Consider the following 7364-nt stretch of genomic DNA (forward strand, 5'->3'; position numbering starts at 1 on the left):
AATAAAACAATCGGTAGGAACAAGGAACTGCAGATATTGGTTTACAAAAAAAGAAGACACCAAGTGCTGGAATAACTCAACGGGTCAGGCAGCATCTCTGGAGAACATGGTCCTGCATGCGGATAAGAAAGTAAAGGGGTAGATCATTTCCGATGGGTGAACAGAAACGAACCCTGTGAATATTTTCAAGAAGATCAAAGTTAGGGTAATTGGCAGATAGATGTCAGATGTAATTTGAAGTATGAGGTCATGAGGCATATTAACGAATGGCAGAATGCACAAAGAACACATTCTGCTTCAACATAAAGAATGTAAAATTATCTGTTATTGCCATGACTAGACCTGCATCTTTCATCCATGCTTCCCATTTTTCAAAACCAAAACCATAACTCTACTACATTTCCATAAAATGAAGCCCCGGTGCATGTATAGGCAGGGGCTGATTAGGGATAGTCAGCATGGTTTTGTGCCTGGGTGATTGTGTCTCGTGAATATGATAGTTTTTTTTAAATAACCAAAAAGAATGATGAGGGAAAAGCCATAGAGGTTGTCTATATGGAATTCAGCAAGGCATTTGGTAGGTTGGATCACATGGGATCCAGGGAGAGTTAGTAGACGATAGAAAATTGGCTTAATGGAAAGAAGTAGAGGGTGATGGTGAGGGGTTGTTTTTCGGACTGGAAGTCTGTGGCAAGTCGTGTGCCTTAGGGATCAGTGCTGTTTGTGGTTTACATCAACGATTTAATTGAGAATGTTCAAGGTATGATTATTAAATTAGCAGATTGCACTAAAATAGGTGGTATAGAGAGCAAAAATCAATAATTACAGCTGAATCTTGATCAATTGGGCAAATGGGCCAATGAATGGTTAATGGTGATTAACGCAGATAAGAGTGAGGTGTTACATTTTCAGAAGTCAAAGCAGGACAGGCCTTTCACAGTGAATGGCAGAGCTTTGGAGAGTGTCAGAGCAGAGGAATCTTGGAATGCAGGTACATACTGTAGTTCCTTGAAAATGGCATTGAAGGTAGGTAGCATGGTCAAGAAGGCTTTCACACATTGGCCTTCATCACTATTAACCATATAACCATATAACAATTACAGCACGGAAACAGGCCATCTCGGCCCTACAAGTCCGTGCCGAACAACTTTTTTCCCTTAGTCCCACCTGCCTGCACTCATACCATAACCCTCCATTCCCTTCTCATCCATATGCCTATCCAATTTATTTTTAAATGATACCAACGAACCTGCCGCCACCACTTCCACTGGAAGCTCATTCCACACCGCTACCACTCTCTGAGTAAAGAAGTTCCCCCTCATGTTACCCCTAAACTTCTGTCCCTTAATTCTGAAGTCATGTCCTCTTGTTTGAATCTTCCCTATTCTCAAAGGGAAAAGCTTGATCACATCAACTCTGTCTATCCCTCTCATCATTTTAAAGACCTCTATCAAGTCCCCCCTTAACCTTCTGCGCTCCAGAGAATAAAGACCTAACTTATTCAACTTATCTCTGTAACTTAGTTGTTGAAACCCAGGCAACATTCTAGTAAATCTCCTCTGTACTCTCTCTATTTTGTTGACATCCTTCCTATAATTGGGCGACCAAAATTGTACACCATACTCCAGATTTGGTCTCACCAATGCCTTGTACAATTTTAACATTACATCCCAGCTTCTATACTCAATGCTCTGATTTATAAAGGCTAGCATACCAAAAGCTTTCTTTACCACCCTATCTATATGAGATTCCACCTTCAAGGAACTATGCACGGTTATTCCCAGATCCCTCTGTTTAACTGTATTCTTCAATTCCCTACCATTTATCATGTACGTCCTATTTTGATTTGTCCTGCCAAGGTGTAACACCTTGTGGGAATTGGAATGTTATATTACATTATATTACATTTGTACAAGATATTGGCGAGGCCACGTTTGGATTATTGTGTTCAAGAAGGAACTGCAGATGCTGGAAGATTGAAGATTGAAGGTACACAAAAATGCTGGAGAAACTCAGCGGGTGCAGCAGCATCTATGGAGCGAAGGAAATAGGCGATGTTTCGGGCCGAACCACTTCTTCAGACTGATGGGGGGTGGGGGGGAGAAGGAAGGAAAAAGGGAGGAGGAGCCCGAGGGCGGGGGGATGGGAGGAGACAGCTCGAGGGTTAAGGAAGGGGAGGAGACAGCAAGGGCTAGCAAAATTGGGAGAATTCAATGTTCATGCCATCCGGACGCAACCAACCCAGGCGGAATATGAGGTGCTGTTCCTCCAATTTCCGGTGTTGCTCACTCTGGCAATGGAGGAGACCCAGGACAGAGAGGTCGGATTGGGAATGAAAGGGGGAGTTGAAGTGCTGAGCCACCGGGAGTTCAGGTAGGTTATTGCGGACTGAGCGGAGGTGTTCGGCGAAACGATCGTCCAACCTCCGCTTAGGACCCAAGCAGTCGTTCCAGGTGCAACAAAGGTTCACCTGTATCTCTTCCAACCTCATCTACTGCATCCGCTGCTCTAGATGTCAGCTGATTTACATTGGGGAGACTAAGCGGAGGTTGGGCGATCGTTTCGTCGAACACCTCCGCTCAGTCCGCAATAACTCTATGGCTTGAATATAATGACCGCATTTATGTACAGTATTATCTGATTTGATCAGCATGCAAAACAAAGCTTTTCAGTGTACGTCTGTACACATGACGATAATACATCTAAACCGAAACATTGGAAAATATAGTCTAGTCTGAGGCCCATTGCGTAACATTAGTTTTGTCAGCCTCTCCGTCCAACAAGTAAATTATATGTAATACCAAATGTAGAACAAGGAACTACAGATGCTGGTTTACAACAAAAAGACACAACACGCTGGAGGAATCAGTGGGTCATGGCAGCATCCCTGGAAAACACAGATTAGATTAGATTAGATTAGATAGCCTTTATTGTCATTCAGACCGAAGTCTGAACGAAATTGCAGCAGTCAAACATACAATACAATACAATAAAAAACCCAGTGACAATTTGGCTTTGGACCCTTCTTCAGACAGATTGGTGGGGTGGGGGGTGGAAGAGGAGGGAAAGAAAAATAGATGCGAGGGAGCGGTAGGACAAAGTGTGGCAGGTAATAGGTGAACAACCATCTGCTCTTCAAAAACCGCCCTCACCTGGCTCTACCCTTACCATCCTGCCATGCTATGTCCTCTCTTCTAATATTTTCACCCCCCGACATTCAGCCTTTAGAAGGGTACCGACCCAAAATATCACCTACTCATATCCTCCAGTGATATTGCCTGGCCCACTGAGTTACTCCAGCACTTTTTGTCTTTAAAAAACTATATAATACCAAATGTCATAAGGTTCCAGAAGTCAGAAACAGACCCCTTGGTCCACTGGGCACATTGATTATCAAGTGCTAATCCCATTTTTATTCAATACAATACAATACAATTTATTTGTCATTTGAACCCCATTGAGGTCCAAACGAAATGTTGTTTCTGCAGTCATACACACAAGAAAGAACCAAGACACAACACAATTTACACAAACATCCATCACAGCGCATCTCCTCCTCGCTGTGATGGAAGGCAAATACTTATCTCTCCCCTGCACTCCCCATTCCCCTCCCGATGTCAGAGTCAAAGTCAAAGCCCCCGGCGGGCGATGGCAATTGTCCCGCGGCCATTAACGCCGCGCCGGGTGATGCAAGGCCACGCTTCGGGTCTTGTTGTTGGAGCCCCCGGCGGGCGCTAGCAAAGTCCCACAGCCATTCCAAGCCGCGCCGGGTGATGATGTAAGGCCCCGCTCCAGGTAATCTTCAACCCTGCAACTCGGGCGGGTGAAGTCGCCGTTGCGGAAGCCCCGAAAAGCGGTCTCCCAGCAGGGACCCGCGGGCTCCCGGTGTTACTGTCCACCAGACCTGCGGTAAGCCTCCGAATCCCCGGGGTCAGGTCGCAGCAGCGCGCCACCACCGCTCCTCCCGCTCCGAACTCGGCCAGCTCCACGATGGTGAGTAGGTCCGCAGCTTCCGCGACTGGAGCCCCAGGTCGTTCCTGCTGTAGGCCGCTCCACGGTGCTAGGCCCCAACGACAACGGAGACCCGACAGAGAAAAGGTCGGGTTCTCCATGCAGGGGATAGATTTTAAAAGTTTCCCCCGCCCCCCCGCCCCCCACACACATACCCACACACATACACAAAAAAACCCAAAAAAACTACATTCAAACGAGACAAAAAACAACAAAAAGACAGACGGACTGCAGAGGCCGCTGCGACGTGAGTCCCCCCAGATTGCCATCAATTCCTCCTTGATTCTACCCCTCGCATACACACTTTACAGTGGTCACCCAATCTAGCAATCTACATGTCTCTGGGATGTGGGAAGAAAGTGGAATACCAGGGAGAAAATCATAGTCATAGGGGGAAATCCAATCAGACAACACCTGAGGTCAGACTTGAACCTGGACTACTACAGCCGTGAGACAGCGGCTCTGCTCGCTGTGCCATCCCTCACTAGTAGAAATCTGAATACCTTGTGTGGCGGGCGCTACAGTGTCGAAGGTGGGTGGCACACTGCCGCACAGCGCCAGGGACCCAGCTCCGATCCCTGAGCTAGTGTGCCATCTGTGTGGAGTTGGAAAGTTCTCCTTGTGACCACCTGGGTTTTCTCCATGTACTCCGGTTTCCTCCCACATCCCAAAGATGTGCAGGTTTGTAGGTTAATTGGCCTCTGTGAATTGCCTCTAATGTGTACAAGGTGGATGAGAAAGTGGGATAACATAGAACTAGTGAGAATAAGTAATCTAGTGTGGACTCGATGAGTCAAAGTGCTTGATTCCATGTTGTATCTCTCTCTAAACGGAACCCCTTTTACATATGGTACATGGAGACAGCTAGCTATCAAAAATAATAAGAAAAGCACAGAGCTTTAAAATTTGGACAATGAATATAAGGCATGAAGATCATTTTGAAATTGGGCTACAAATTCTCATTTATGTTTCCCTTCATCACTGAATTCAGAATTATCACATATATTTTCAGACTGAATATCAGTATTTATATTGATTGAAGCAACAGTTCTACATTCTCAGGTATTTATTTTCACAAGATCCAAATGGTTACAGTGTAGAGGGGGACTGTGGCTGCAAACCAGTTCATGCCATCTCTTTGTAAGAGGAGTGAAACAACTAGTCCTAATGCCTGGGGACACCGGAGACTGCAGATGCTGGAATCTGGAGCAAAAATCGAGCTGCTGGAGGAACGCAGTGGGTCAGGCAGCATCTGCAAAGGGAACCACTGTATCGGCTTCTGGAAACCACTGTAACGGTCCCCCCACTGTGGATGGAGGAGCGCCCAACCGCCTCTCCCCCTTTCCCCACACATGTTCTTCCCCCACATCTCCCCATAAGAAACAGAGATCTCTTGGTCCTCGCCCTTCATCCCACCCGGCTACGCCACCAGCACATCATTGTTCACATTTCCAGCAGCTACAAAGTCACCTCACCACCAGCCATGTCTTCCTCTCTCCGCAAATGTTTGCCTTCTGCAGGAACCATTCTTTCTGATACTCCCTGGTTCACGCATTTTTCTCTACCCACCCCTCGCCCACCCCAGGCACCTCCCCCTGAAACTGGAAGAATGTCCCTGGAATTAACTCAGTAAATCTCTTATTCAACCTCCATAAAAACTTTTACAACTCTTCTAAAATGCAATGCCAGAATTGGATATGATAGTCTTTTGGCTGGTTCAGTGTTTTATAGAGTAATTGTGACACTAATTCCATGTCTTTTTTTATATAAGTCCTGAACCCTGTGTGTTTATTGAACATTGTCTGCCACATTCAATGAACTGTGCTCAGATTCTCCAAGATTTCACTGAACACTCATCCCTTTTAACATTGTGCCCTATGGTTTATGTTGATGTTTTGTGAACAAAATGCAACGCTTCCCATTTCTCATTGATTCATCTGTCATCCATCCAGCATCATGTTTTAATGTCCTTGAAGCCTGTTACTCTCATGGCAGTCACTTCAAGTTTTATGTCATTTGAAAATGTGGAAATTGTGCCCATTACACCTGTTCTTATTGTTAATATATATTTAAAACTAATATTTAAAAAAAAATAAACAATATCATCAATAAAAATAATTTAAAAATAAATAAGAATCAGTGGCTGTAGTAGCGATCCCTGCGGAACTCTACTGTGCACTTCCTCCAGTCCAAAAACAGCCTTGCTTGAGTTATGACACAGAAGAAAGAGAGACAGCCTATTGGGTCCAGTAAAGTAGTTCCATCAGATTCACTTACTTCCTTTCTTCCCTGCAACTTTGTGACTTTTTCTATCTCACTTGTATTTGATTTGCCACTTAAATCTGCTGAGGAATGTTACAGCACATCAATGGGATATAGGAGGGAACCAGAATACCTGATGGAAACCTATGCTGTCAAGTGGAGAAACCTCACACAGGCAGGATCCAAGATTGGGATTGAACCTGCGATCCTTCGAACTCTGAGACAGCAGCACCAACTGCTGCGGCACCCCGTCATATTACCGCTCTGCCATTACTTTCTCTAGCCTCCTATCATTTATCAACGAGCCTCCTTATCAACTATCATTTTATCCATGCTGCTACTGGCTCTTTTAGTCTTCATTCTTGTTGACAAGCCTTTTGTCTCAAACATTAGCAAACACTTTAGTTATTACGTCAACCACATTTTCCTTCTTGACTTCTCTTTTGCTGAATCAAAAAGCTCTATCAAAATAATTGGACATTATATATTTTGGACAAATCCATGCTGGAGTTCTCTATTCAATCAACAATATTCCAAGAAACTCATAGCTCTGTCACTGAATATTGTTTCTAGAATGTTCTGCATCACTAAGGTTGAAACTGACAGGTCTATAACTACTGCGTTTATTCTTGCATCCCTATTTTGAACATTTTTGTAACATTTGCAATTTTCCAGATGACATCATCCCTGGATCTATAGATATTTGGAAGATTATGGCTAGGGCATGTGGAAATCACGCTCTTACTGACCTCAGCAACCGAGAAACCACCACATTCAATCTGAATAAGGTGATTTATCCACTAATTGATTGATATAATTTGATTGATATAATTTAATTGCCACACAACCAAGGTCGGTGGTATTCGGGTTGCCAGCAGCAGTACAGTAATAAAGAACACAACCACAATAGAAATTTTACACAAACATCCACCACAGCATTCATCACTGTGGTGGAAGGCACAGAGCTTGGCCAGTCCTCCTCCATTTTCCCCCGTGGTCGGGACCTCCACCCTCCACAGCCGTTGCTGCGGGCGTCCAGATGGTAAGGGACAAAGTCAAAGAAAATTCTAGAAAAGCTTTCTAGTACACAC

This window comes from Amblyraja radiata, chromosome 1 (assembly GCF_010909765.2).
Source record: "Amblyraja radiata isolate CabotCenter1 chromosome 1, sAmbRad1.1.pri, whole genome shotgun sequence".
In the NCBI taxonomy this organism is placed as follows: Eukaryota; Metazoa; Chordata; class Chondrichthyes; order Rajiformes; family Rajidae; genus Amblyraja; species Amblyraja radiata.